Genomic DNA, 13,277 nt, shown 5'->3' on the forward strand with positions numbered 1-13,277 from the left:
GCACGGTGGCCGGGTTTCCCCGATGGCAGAGACCACGCTGGCCTGCAGCAGGTGCCCTCACAGCCACGCCCAGCGCAGGCCTTCGGACCCGGGGTTCTGCACACGGCAGTATCGTGCTGGCAGGTGCGAGCAGACAGTCTGTCCGCTGCTCAGGGTGCTGGGCTCGCCAGCTCCCCGCCCCGGGCTGGAGTTCAGGAGGAACAGAGACCCTGCTCAGTGCATGCGGGACAGTTTCTCACATGAGGCCCTCGGAACGACTTCCTGCAAGTTCCCCGCTCCTTTCTCTCACCCAAAAATAAAAAGGACCAAATGCGAGTCCTTGGAACGAATTATACAATATCATGCCTAATGAATAAAACATATTTTTTTGCTAACAAACATTTCTTTCTAGCAGACAATTCAGAAATAATACTAAATAGTTTAAACAGACAGGAATCTGGCCTGGAGTCAAGAAAAGCAATAATATGGTTTTTTTTTTCCCAACTCCTTCAATAGCGCTGCTCTTTCAGACAAAGAGCCTTTTCCCGCTCCGGCACAAAACGTGGGCCAGGAGCCAAGGCTCTACTTACCAGCCGCCTGACATCAGGGGCGGGCTGCGTGCGTCAGCCGCGCAGCGGGGACCCCGGCTCGCGGCGAGGAGCCACATGCTGCTTATCTTATCAGTTTACAGTGTCTGGCCCTCCACACGCCAGGGCCGGCGAGAGGAAGGAAGGTGTGGGGCTGGGTGTGCGGAGAGGCTGTGGGCCAGCAGGTTTGCTCAGGAAACAAACCGTCTGTCCCGTGTAACGCATCCGTTACCACCAAGGCCGCTGCCCGCGGCTCCTGACGGAAGGCAGCATCCTCCAAAAGGTCCCCGGCGGCACGGGACAGTGCGGCCCCCCTCCTGACAAAGGGCGTCTCCCGTCCCATCTCAGGGAGACGAGGCCGAGAAGCAGCACGAGCAAAGGCCAGTGCTCAGGCGCTGCGGCGGGGGCTCAGGCTTGGGCGGGGGCACTGGCGCTCTGGGCTCACCACGGCAGGGAACAGCGAGAACGAAGCCGCCCACACTCACATCCCTGCACACGAACGCTGCCTCCCTCAGTGAATGACCAAGCTCCTGGTACTGGGGACCAGAAATGAAGCGTAAGCTGCCGCCCAGCACACACCTCTCAGGCCGCTCCCCGCCAGTACAGTCTCCTGGGCAGAAAGGCCGCCTCAGGAAAGCCACCTCAGGGCCAGAGCCATCCCGGCATCCGACAGGGTCCCCGAGCTCAGGAGTGATCCCTGAGCACTGTGTCAGGAGTAACCCTGAGCAATGCCGGGTGTGGCGGAAAAACTGAAACCAAAAAAAAATGGAATAAAGAAAAACTACCCCCCCAACTAATGTTAACTGGAAATAGTTTCTAAAAACGTGTTAGTATTTAGAGAAACATCACACTTTCTGATAAATTAATTTCGTCAACTAGTAAATATGTATTTTGGATATCAAAGAAAGATTTCTAGGGGCTGGAGCGATAGCACAGCGGTTAGGGCATTTGCCTTGCACGCGGCCGACCCGGGTTCTAATCCCAGCATCCCATATGGTCCCCTGAGCACCGCCAGGGGTAATTCCTGAGTGAAGAGCCAGGAGTAACCCCTGTGCATCGCTGGGTGTGACCCAAAAAACAAAACAAAAAAAAAAAAAAGAAAGATTTCTAGTTACTACTCTCAACTCAACTTATGTGATAAATAGTTCTCTAGTATCATAATTTCCAACTACCTCAAAATACTCCCACCTCAGGGCCAGAGGGAGAGCGTACCAGGTAGGGCGTTTGATCTGCATGTGACTGACCCAGGTTCGATTCCTGGCATCACAGACGGCCCCCCAGCCCCCACCAGGAGGGATTCCTGAGTGCACAGCCAGGAGTAAACCCTCAGCACCACTGGGTGTGCCCCCCCCAAAAAAAAAACAAAAATACTCCACTTCATAGAGCACATGCTAGCCCCGGTTAGACAGCTAATGAACACTGACGTCAGAAGCTACCCTCGGCTCAGTGCTTATTGCTCCTTCAAGCTTACTGGTTAAATCAGAATAAACATAACTGCTTTACGCCCAGATACTGCTCTGTAGGTGACCGAGTTCGTGTTGATGTAAGTCGGGAATATGTAGAAAGTGTTCTCTAAGTCCTAAGCACACCCTCGACTATGGACTAAACGTGTTCCCCAAAGTTCTACGCTGGAACGGCCACCTGCACCCTGAGGCATGTACGGGTGGGGCCTCGGAGTCGCTGAGGACTATGGACTAAACGTGTTCCCCAAAGTTCTACGCTGGAACGGCCACCTGCACCCTGAGGCATGTACGGGTGGGGCCTCGGAGTCGCTGAGGTTCTCGTGACGGGTCTATGTCCGTGTCAGAGGGAACCCCGGCCCCCCTGTGAAGAGACAAGGCTCCCACTGTATTCAGAAACGGAGCCTTGCCCGGGGCTGCCGAGGTGACCGCCCGCATCCGCCCAGACCCCAGAGCGCCCATGAATGCGGCTCTGCTGTCCGAGCACACACCTGCACCGTTCCGTCTCGGTCACCCAGGCAGACTCAACGTTTCCCTTTCCCTCGCCTTCTGCCTCACTCACTCCCTCACTCCAGCTGAGATTTCCAGCTACTGATCTTCGCCCTCAGTTGCATACTCTGCTTCCTGCTCACCTGTGTTCTCTACCATCTGAACTACATTTTCCTTCCTGCTAAGTCTGACAACCTCTGCCGAGTGTTTAAAGAGGCCTTACTGCACAAACCCCTGCTGCCCCCAGCATGATGGAGACCAAACCTCCAGCTCCCTTGACTGTCTTCCCCAGACACCCCTTACCCTGATTCCACAGCAGCTGAACTATCGAATCCGCTGAAATACCCAGATGCATTTGGTCTCCCTGACAGGACTTGAATGCCTCCTTTTTTTTTACCACTTCTGTGAACCTCTGCCTCCTTTCCATCTTTTCCCTTCAGCGGCCACCCTCTTGGTTTCTTCATCTCTTCTTTTGTCTCGATCTCTCAAGTGCTTCCCCTGCTGAATTTCATGTTTTCAGATTCCCTTTATCCCCTTGAAACAAATTCCCAGTGTGCCAAGGCTTCCACCAATCCTAAACAACGCAAATTTCCTTAGCCAAGTAAAGCCACGAGACATTCTACTTTTTCTTTCCACCGCCATCAGAGTCAAAATAACAATTCAGCTCTCACTTTAATGTCTTTAATTCTGACTCATGCCTTAAGCATCACACTGTGAGATCACCCCTCAGTAACGCACTGACACTGGCTTTAGAAATATCAAGCAAAGTTCCCTGAAACCAGATATTATCTGTCTTCCTCCTCGGTCCCAGCATTATCAAATATTGCTAGTAAACTTCTGCTTTCTTGCAAATTTCTCCTAAATAACATGGCAAAGATTTGTCAATAATCAATTTGCCGAAAGGAAATGTGTTACTGAAGTCTTAACACACTACGCAAAGTAAAACGCAGTACAGCCAACTACAAGTTTAGAAATCTTTAAGATGCTGTTCACTAACCCACCCAAGACAAAGCCTCTCGTGCTTCGGAGCACGACCAGACCTGCGATGAAGCTGAGGCCGCATCGGCCAAGGCTCCGTATCCCAAATTTTCCGTGTGAGGATGAAACAAATTTTACTCAATGGCTATTTTTACAAACTGGCAGGTTAAAACTTGGTGCTTCGATGTGCTAGCTGGCCCCTGGCGGGAAGGCTCGCCTAAGTTCTTTCCCTGCCTCACAGCCTCTCCTCACCCATTACACGCTGGGGTTTCCTCTCTTCTACCCTCATTCTACATTCTGTCCCTCCCGAGTCCTCTCTACCCCAGGACTCCCTGTGACGTCTCTGAAGATGACTCTTACACCTATGCCTTTAGCTCCTAAACAGAAAGAAAACCCAGGAACTGTGAGAGCATCGGTCCCTTCTCTTCCTCGCTCTCCTCCGAGCTCACGCCCTTCTCCTTAAGTGAAACGCTCCCGCTCCCAGCACCTGGGCTCAGTGCCCTCGGGAGCCTCCGCTCCGCTCTCCTTCGGGCCTAGGGAAGTAACCAAGTATGGAGACGAGGGCGGCTCCGAAGCCCTCTGCAGCCTGCCTCCTCCCGGCCTTCCCCCTCCACTGTCTGCTGAGGACAGAGCCATCTACCACGGTCCTCTCTCTCGGGAAGACCGCCCCCATCAGCTCCGAGGAACTCCTCATTAGACCAACTGATCAAATATGGGTTGATTTTATTATCAATAACCCCCTCCCTCCGAGGCCGGCAGCTTAGGAAGTCTCCCCTTCCAGTGTCTAGCCAGTGTACAGCGAGGGCCCCTCACTGCCAGGTCAGGGGGCGGGGAGGGGCAACGGGTCCTGGGCCGGGCGGGGGGGCATCTCTGCCTGCTCCCCACTCTCCAGCACCCCGGCGTGTCCCAGGAGCCAGCCCTTGCCCATCGGCACTCTCTCCCCCTCCACTCCCCTCCCGTGGCCGCCACACTCTGTTCCCACCTTCTCTTACGGGGATAGTCAGAGTCACTCCCAGTGACTTCCCGGATGCCTGAAAGCCACCAACCAACCCAGAAGCCATGCCCGAGTGCCCCGGCTGTGGCGGGCACCCCTGAGACCCAGCACACTCATCTGGTGAGGGCTAGACTAACACACTCCACAGACTGTTTCTGCGCATAGTTCCATTGATGCATCTTCTAATGATCTGCCTCACTCTGCCCTACCTCAGTACTGTGGGACAGACACCTACATTCCATTATCGAACGCGGTATTTTACAGTTCTGACTGTCTTTCCTACTGGAGTGTAACAGCCCCAGGGCAAGGATCTTGTTCACAAAGGCTGAGAGACATCAAGAATGGTGCCTGGCAGGGTGGGGTGGGGGGGAGATGGGATTGGGGAGGGTGGGAAGGACACTGGGTTTACGGGTGGTGGAGAATGGGCACTGGTGAAGGGATGGGTTCCCAAACTTTGTATGAGGGAAGTATAAGCACAAAAGTGTATAAATCTGTAACTGTACCCTCACGGTGATTCTCTAATTAAAAATAAATAAATTAAAAATATATATATATATATATAAAAAAAAAAAAAAAAAAAAGAATGGTGCCTGGCTTTGGCATGTTCAGCACCCGTTTAAACCAACTACTGTTTAAATAAATGAACCCAACACAGAGCAGTGAGGAGAGAAGCACGGGGAAGAACAGACCTACGTGTCCCCAGGAAACGACAACTGGGCTGAATCTTAATGAGAAGGAATTAAAAAGGTTCGGATTCCCGGAAACAAGTGGGCTCCCGCGCTGGATGTGAGCGTTCCCTGAATTCATGTGCGGAAGCTCTAATCCCTCTAATCCCTCGAGACTCCATGACGACGGGGGTGGGGGGGCGGGGGGGCACTTAGGAGGTAACTGGCTTGCAAAATAATTATCTGAGAGGTTTAGTGCCCTCAGAAGGAGAGGTGAGTGGTCACCCTGGAGGAGGCTGGAAGAAGGTGACCCTCCAGGAATCAGGACCAGGGTCTCTCCGGGAATGCCATCCGCCTGCACCACGGAACTATAAAAGGCAAATACCTGCTAAGCCTCCCGGTACATACAATGTGCTAAACTAGACCAAACTGCCCAAGACAGACAGGAGTTAGCGCATTATTTAAAACTTGAATGATCAGATTTTATTTTACAAAAAAAACTCTCCTAATGTGATCCAGAAGCATCCAGTAACCAAGAATTTGGCAGGAAAACTAAATTCTTCTTGGGCTGGGGATTACCGTCTTCTGTCTGGCCAAAGGATTTGAACCATCCTAAGGTGGTTACAACAGAAAAGGCATCCGTGAGTTGTTCTGCGAGAAGCCCAAGGTCACGGGCTGTGTTCCGGAAGCTGTGCTGACTGACCACAGTCTCGGAAAGTCACTAGGGGTCATATCAGTGACATTTTTTAATCTCTCCATCTAACTGTACGTTCATTGCACATTCAGAAACTATTTATGAGCACCAACAATACACTACGGACTAGAAATCTAGCAATGGTAATACGGACTTTGCCTCCTCCCCGAGCTAAAGAGGAGAACAGGTGCACAGGAGGAGGGAGGGAAACTGCATGTCCATCCGATTCCCAGGGCTGCTGTGGAACTTAACTCACCAGAAAACGCTCCGATAACTCCATCCAGAGTAAGGTGGTAATATTCTAAGCCAGATACTCCCCCAAAACCACATGATTCTTTATGATGATTGGGTTGTCATCACTGGGCTTATAATATGATGAGAAAAATGCAAAACAAAACAGAGCACAAGAGAACTGTTCAAGCTACGGCCAAGTGGGGTCGAGAGGTTGGGCTCAAGGCGTCTGTCTTGCATGCAGCCAACTCCGTTTCCACCAGGGCACCAAATAAGCTGCCCGGAGCACTGCCAGGAGTGATCCCTGAGCACAGAGCCAGGAGTAAGCCCTGAGCACCTGGGAGTGTGGCCCAAAACAAATTAATTAATAAAATTGTTGCAACGGTTTTAAAAATCACTAATGAAAATCTAACCCTACCTGGTGAGAGTTGCTTAAGTATGCAAAAGCCGCTGGGAGCAGATCTAGCATCTGCTTCACGGTCCTCTGAGCCTCCTGAGGGAAAGGGGGACAGTGAGGCCGCACTGAACTGTCTGAAGGTCCTCAGAAGCTCCACGCAGCAGGACTCGGACCCTGGGCCTCACCCCCTCAGCACAGGTGCTGTTGCCCCACAGCAGGATAAAGTGCTGCTGTCTGAGGAGTTACTGCAGAGCCCGTGCAGCTCTCTAAGGCTCTCGAGGCTGCGTTAATTAAGGCTATTCAGTCAGCAAATGGCCTAGCTATCAAGCCTTAATAAAGTCAAGCTTAAAAGCGAAACTTTAAAAAAATGAAATTCAAATTGTTGAAACCAGTGAATGTAAAAGTCAGACTCAATTGAAAGAACAAAATTCACCATAAAAATTCACCAAAAAACTATGTGAGCTGATGAGTCACGGGAACACACCAAAAAACAGTTATTTTTTTTACCAATTCTTTAGAGAATTATTTATTCTGTTCTGTTTCTTTGGGGCCACACCCGGTGGTGCTCAGGGACGGCCCTGGCTCCACTGAGCAGGGCCCGGGGCCCATCTGCCTGGGCCCGGCTGGTCCCCGCCTCCTCGGGGCTGTGGCTCCGTCTAAGTCATCCCACAGTGACGTTCACTCCCTCCGCTCCCTCTGTCCGGCTGTCCTTTCCAGACTGCTACTCAGACACGAGACAAACCCAAAGCACACATGGAAGGCATTGCCCGTGGACGAGCAGCCCGCACCCGGACCCTCCGCACAGCCACCAGCTTGCCTGTGGGAAACACGAACTTCTGTAAATACAAACCAAAACGCGGCTGCCAGATCGTGGGGGGATACGGGGCTTGCCTCTTCCCTCCTTCAACCCGAGCACTGCAGATGGCCCCCTGAGCACTGCAGGAGCAATCCGTGAGCACAGAGCCAGGCGTAAACCCTGAGTACTGCCGGGTATAGACCCATAACAACAAAAAGTACAAACCAGAGCACCCACCACCACGTGCTCACAGCAGTTGGACTGTAGCAAACTGACCTGCGACCCCCACTGTGTCGGTGGGTAAGTGCCTGCCCCGCGCGGCTCCAACTCCCGCCGCTTCCCACTCATGGGACTTTTCATCTCAACAAAGCCCCCGCAACAAACTGGCTATGACTGCCCCTCTGTACACAGAAGAGAAACGAGGGGTAAAAAATAAGAGAAAACAGGGCTGGAGCGATAGCACAGCGGGGAGGGCGTTTGCCTTGCACACGGCCAACCCGGGTTCGATTCCCAGCATCCCATAGGGTCCCCTGAGCACCGCCAGGGGTAATTCCTGAGTGCAGAGCCAGGAGTGACCCCTGAGCATCGCCGGGTGTGACCCAAAAAGCAAAACAAAAAAAAAAAAAACAGAGGCTCGGAAGCTTGAAAAGTTAACACAACGAAGAAATGGCGGAACCACGTCCCATGGACAACTGCTGCCCCTGGGCCCTCTGCTGTGCCCCTCTCTCTGCCCGGGGTCCTCCCTCCCCCCAGCCCCTCTCTGCCCAGGGTCCTCCCTCCCCCCAGCCCCTCTCTCTGCCCAGGGTCCTCCCTCCCCCCAGCCCCTCTCTCTGCCCGGGGTCCTCCCTCCCCCCAGCCTCTCTCTGCCCAGGGTCCTCCCTCCCCCAGCCCCTCTCTGCCCGGGGTCCTCCCTCCCCCCCAGCCCCTCTCTGCCCGGGGTCCTCCCTCCCCCCAGCCCCTCTCTGCCCGGGGTCCTCCCTCCCCCCAGCCCCCCTCTCTGCCCGGGGTCCTCCCTCCCTCAGCCCCCCTCTCTGCTGCTTGACCCTCGCGCCTCTCGACAGCATAGGGAGAGAAAGCAGGAATTTCTGGAAGAAAAAGCAAATGGCCTCCCCAGAGAGAGGCGGCTCCCTGGGACCTGAGACTGGTCCTTTTATGGAAAAGTCCAAGATTTTGACAGGAAGAGCTTAGCTCGGGCCAGCCAGGCAGGCCCTGCACACTAGCTGGACGCAGCGTTCCTCTGATCAAGTCACTCTCCCCGGGAACATGGAAAGACGAGGTAAGAAAGAACACAGACTTCTAGAAAGTTTATACGCGGGGGAGAATGCAATTAGAACAACTCAGAAGTCTGTTCCGTCCCCTTGCTCTGTTCTTCAGTGTGGCTGTGCGGGTCAGCTGGGCCCTCTCAGCGGGGGCACAGGAGAATGAAACGGGGGAGGGGGGCTCCTGACACACTCGGGCACGCGGCGGTGTGCGTGCAGCCGGGAGCACTCACTCCTAAAGCACCAGAGGCAGATTCTCATTTAGGTCACTGTTTCGTTTTACTGAGACTGGCAAGACCAGGGGTGAACTAATGACACCGACTTCACCGAGTGAACACGGGAGGGATTCTAGCAGTTAGCAGGGTCCAGGCTCACCTGTGCCTGAGGGAGGGCGGGCAGGAAAATTCTAGGCTGCGGGAACTTCGAAGGGAGAAGACTGGATGTGGGGTGCTCTTCGCCGGGTCTCTGAAGGCGGAGTTAGGAAAGGTTCAGGCGTCTCCGCCCTCCCTACCCAGGCACCTACTCCTCTGGCAAACTCCAGGCAGGCCACACCCGCTGTGCTCGGGGCTCACTCCTGGCTCTGTGCTCGGGGCTCACTCCCCATGGGCCTCCCCTCCACCCCGCCCTCTCCTGCCTGACCCTCACGCACTCAACGGGCACTTACAAAAGCACAAAAAGTCTGTAAAAATGCTCAGTAATTCTCAAGTAGCAGTTAACAAGATTTAACCAATCCTCAAATACAAGAGCCTAGAAGGATGCGACAGTTCATTTCCTCTAAAAATTCTTTCTGGCCTCCAGCAGGCCACCCAGGTTCGATCCCCGGCATCCCATATGGTCCCCTGAGCACCGCCAGTGGTAATTCTGAGTGCAGAGCCAGGAGTAACCCCTGAGAATCGCCGAGTGTGGCCCAGAAACAAAACAAGTTTATAGTTTCAAAATCGATTAGTCTCTAACCAGCCTATGTGTGCCTCACTTTACTCTTGTGGCTTACACTCATTACTTTCATCCTCCAGACAGGTAAGAATGCCGAGCACTGGAGCCGGAGCTCTATATGGGACAGCAGGTACAGCACTACCCTTGCACGCGGCCTACTCAGCCCACAGGGAGTGGCCCATGAGCACAGAGCCAGGAGCGACCCTGAGCACGGCGGGGCGGGGCCTAGCGCTGAGTCTGCTCTGGACGGATGGACAGAGGAATAGGTGCATGGGAAGGAGGGAGAGGGAGAGATGGGGCAGCAGGGGTCGAGGGGGGCGGCAAAGCAAACATGGTGGGGAAATGCCGACTGCAAACAAAGGCCACCGGCTGGCGTGTGCTCTGCCAGGCACCGTGGGACGGGCCCGAGTTCACAGCGTGCGGGGATGGTCGCTCAGGTGTGTTTCTACATTTCCATTTAAAACTCTCCTCTCTGTATGAATTGTTAAAGTTAAGGAGCGATTTTTCAGAAAGCTCAAAAGCCACAATGTCGTACTCACACGAGCACATCATTTCAGCCCCTAAGACAGACCGAGACGCGAGCAGGATGGGAAACTGTCGAAAAGGACCTGAAGGACTCGGGGAGTTTCCTGCTCCCAGTACCCGGGAATGAGCGACTGCTCAGGCTTCTGGTGGACACGCCTCAAGAGTCTCCCGAGACTCAGAAGAGGGTCCGAGCTGGAGCTCTGACTGGTGTTTCAGTGACCGGCTTTTCATTCCAGAGACAGGGCCCAGCAGAGCGGGCAACTTCGCAGGCTGAGCAGACACTCGGCATGCAGGGGCACAAGTCCCTTCCCTGGCACCACATGGCGCCCAGCACCACCCTGCATGCCCTCAGAGCACACCAGGGTAGGCCCGGAGGACTCCTGGCTTTGGCTCAAAAACAACAAAAAAACCAAACAGAAAAGGAAGCAGCACCGCAGCAGCACCCAGCTCAGGCTTCCTCCTGGCTCTGCATTCGGGGACCACTCAAGGCGGGGCCCAGGGGGGCCACGTGTGGTGCCAAGGGTCAAACCCAGTCAGCTGCACACGAGGCCAGCACCTGACCTGCTGTATTAGCTCTGCGCCCCTCAACATGTTTCGATAAACAGAAAAATGCCAGCATTCTCTTTTTTTAATCTTGAATCTTGGGGTTTTGCAGTTTTACTAATTAAGAGTCAGAGGAAACAGTGACTGACAGAAAAGTTGTCATAATAAGAACAGCTGGCACTGATTAGAAATGTGGATGAAGCACTACATTAGTTTAACACGCATGAAATCGTGGACTTTCACATTTCTAAGAAGAGCCATATTCTCTCCATTAGACAGAGGGGATCACCGAGGCCGAGAGGGCCAGTGTGGGACAGAGCCAAGACTAAACCACCTCCTGGGGCGCACACTCACCACAGGACCAAAACTCTCTCCAAATCATACCAAACCAAACCATCTCGCAAGCTCCTACTCTTTTAAAACGCGAAACCCCAAAGCTTTCAGTACCTGGTCCTCACCTGCCAGGCACAAACCCCGGGGCTCCCGTCTCTGCCTGGAGCCGTGCATCTTTTTTAAACATTTCTTTTTATTTTATAAAGTAGTTCGCAATAGCTAACTATATTTAGTATTCAAACACCAACCCCACCACCGTATTTTGGGTGTTTCCATCCCGAACCCCAACCCCTGCCCCAAGGCAAAACCGAAATACTCTCGTATTTCCCTCTAAGGTCGGGTCGGTTGCCTTCTACTGTGAACCCGCCAAGCGTGGCGGGTGCTCTGGGAGCATGGGTGGCGTGTGTCCTGTGAAGCGTCGCAGGGTCCGGGGGAAAGTTCACTTCTGGGTGAGGCTCGGCCCGAGCGTGTGGAGAGCGGCCGTGAGCATGGCGGCGGTTGCGTTCTGGAGGTTTTCAGCTGCCAGGGCTGGGTCCCTTGGGGCAGGGAGGGGCCTCACCCGCCCCCACCCTGGGGTGCCCGGAGTGAAACAGCCCGGCACGGCCGTGGCATGTTGCTCCCGTCCAGGAGAGGAGGACGTGTGACGGGGACAGTGCCTGACAGTCGGGGGTGGCTCATGGGTGTGACTGCTGAGCTGCCAGGGACAGTGGGGGCGGGGGGGATACAGGCAGAGGGTCTCCGTTCCTGGTCCCGCTGAGCCCAGAGCTCTCAGTCGCAAAGCCCCACCCGCCTGGTAGCTGTGCGTCTCACACGTGTCTGCTCAGGCGGAGGGTTAGAAGCTGCTGCCATAGCACAAACAGGCGACTCTCACAGCCACCGAGAACCCACACACCTGTGCGGTTCTCTCTCCTGAAGAGTGTCCCAGTGAAAGTGAATAATGAGACTGGATGCTCCTCCCAGGCTCTGCGGTGCTCAGGGTCCACCCACCGGCCACTCCCAGGGGTGCTGGGCAGGGGGCCAGGGGAGGATGCAACTCAGAGCCTCAGGCACGCGGAGCCGAGGCCACCAACCTTCTGAACCATCTCCCAGCCCCAGATCCTAACGTGTTAGTCATCTGGGTTACAACAGCTGTAAAGCAAGAGAAAAGGCATTTTTATTGGGGGTAGAAGGAGCAACAAAGGGTGAAGTGACACTGAAGTTAAGTGCTTGATTCACTTGCAAACAGGAACGTGAAGCAAAAGAGAACCACTTTGAATCCTCCCTTTCTGGTTATTTTACTGGCCAAGGGTCTTTCTTCCAGGATCCCCACCCCCCAGGAAGATCTAGACTAGAAATATCTCAATCATAATCCTCTAACAAGAAGTCTGTAGCAAAGGCCAAAACTGGAAGAAAGTTCAAGTTTTGCCCTTGAACTAGACTGCTGTGATGGTCGCTGGCATCAGCATACAGACCATTTATCACTTGCTTAGCTTTGCTCTGTCCTGTTTGCAACACTCGGGCTATCAAAGCTGCTGTCTCTCAGTCCACGTCCAGGCTTCCTAATAACCACAACTACAGCTGCAAGCAAGGAACGGCCAGAGATTTGAACCCACACACGCATGACTCATCCGGTCCTGCCCTGCTCTGCAATCCTGGCCAAAAGGCAACGTCAAGTTCACCTCACACTTGGGACACAAAAAAATGAAGAGCTGAAACAATTCTTCAAATTGAAGCAGTTGTTGAATACATAGTAGCCTGATGTCAATTGAAAGCACAGTATACCTAAGAGTGCAGCCGGTGGACTGACTCACTTAAAAGACTAGTATACTGTGTGCTTTATCCAGAAGACACAAATGATCATTTTCAAGATACAAATACACAAAGTGCTATACTAGGATTTAAAAAATTTCTTGAAGCATAATTAGTTTTAACTCCAGTCCTTATGTAGAAGATGAAATTTAAAACATCATTTTTAACATTTGGAAATGAGATCAACCAAAGCTCCTGTCAATGGGTAAGTAAATAAGGAAAATATGATACAGAAACGCCATGAAATAATACTCAGTTATTTTAAAAACCATGAAATTCTGTCGTGCAGGACACCGGACACACCGAGCAGATTCCAGGCTGAATGAATTAAGTCAGACTAGGGAAGACAAGTCACTTCATTTATACATGGGAGGTAAAAACCAAAACAGATGAACAAAGAAAAACCAAATAACTCTAAAGAGTTCAAGAACAAGATGCAGCTCCCAGGAAGCAAGGGAGACGGTGAGAGGGGCCACCGGGAGGCAGAGGGGACAAAAACTTGCCTTCCTGGCATCCTCAGACGCTGTCCTGGCTGAGAGACATCTGCCATCAAAGACGAGGGAGAGAAAGCTACAAACCAGAGTTACTTCAATTTTTAAAAACCCTATGAGTATAGTTGCTATGTC

The 13,277-nt window shown here is 53.1% G+C and overlaps 1 protein-coding gene across 3 annotated transcripts in view; it reads right to left on the reverse strand.

Annotated features, from left to right (window-relative positions):
* The window catches only part of PDE10A (phosphodiesterase 10A), a 370,412-nt gene that overhangs the window by 184,035 nt on the left and 173,100 nt on the right, over positions 1–13,277 (reverse strand). The window lies entirely within an intron of this gene.

This window comes from Sorex araneus, chromosome 4 (genome assembly GCF_027595985.1).
Source record: "Sorex araneus isolate mSorAra2 chromosome 4, mSorAra2.pri, whole genome shotgun sequence".
NCBI classification, from domain to species: Eukaryota; Metazoa; Chordata; class Mammalia; order Eulipotyphla; family Soricidae; genus Sorex; species Sorex araneus.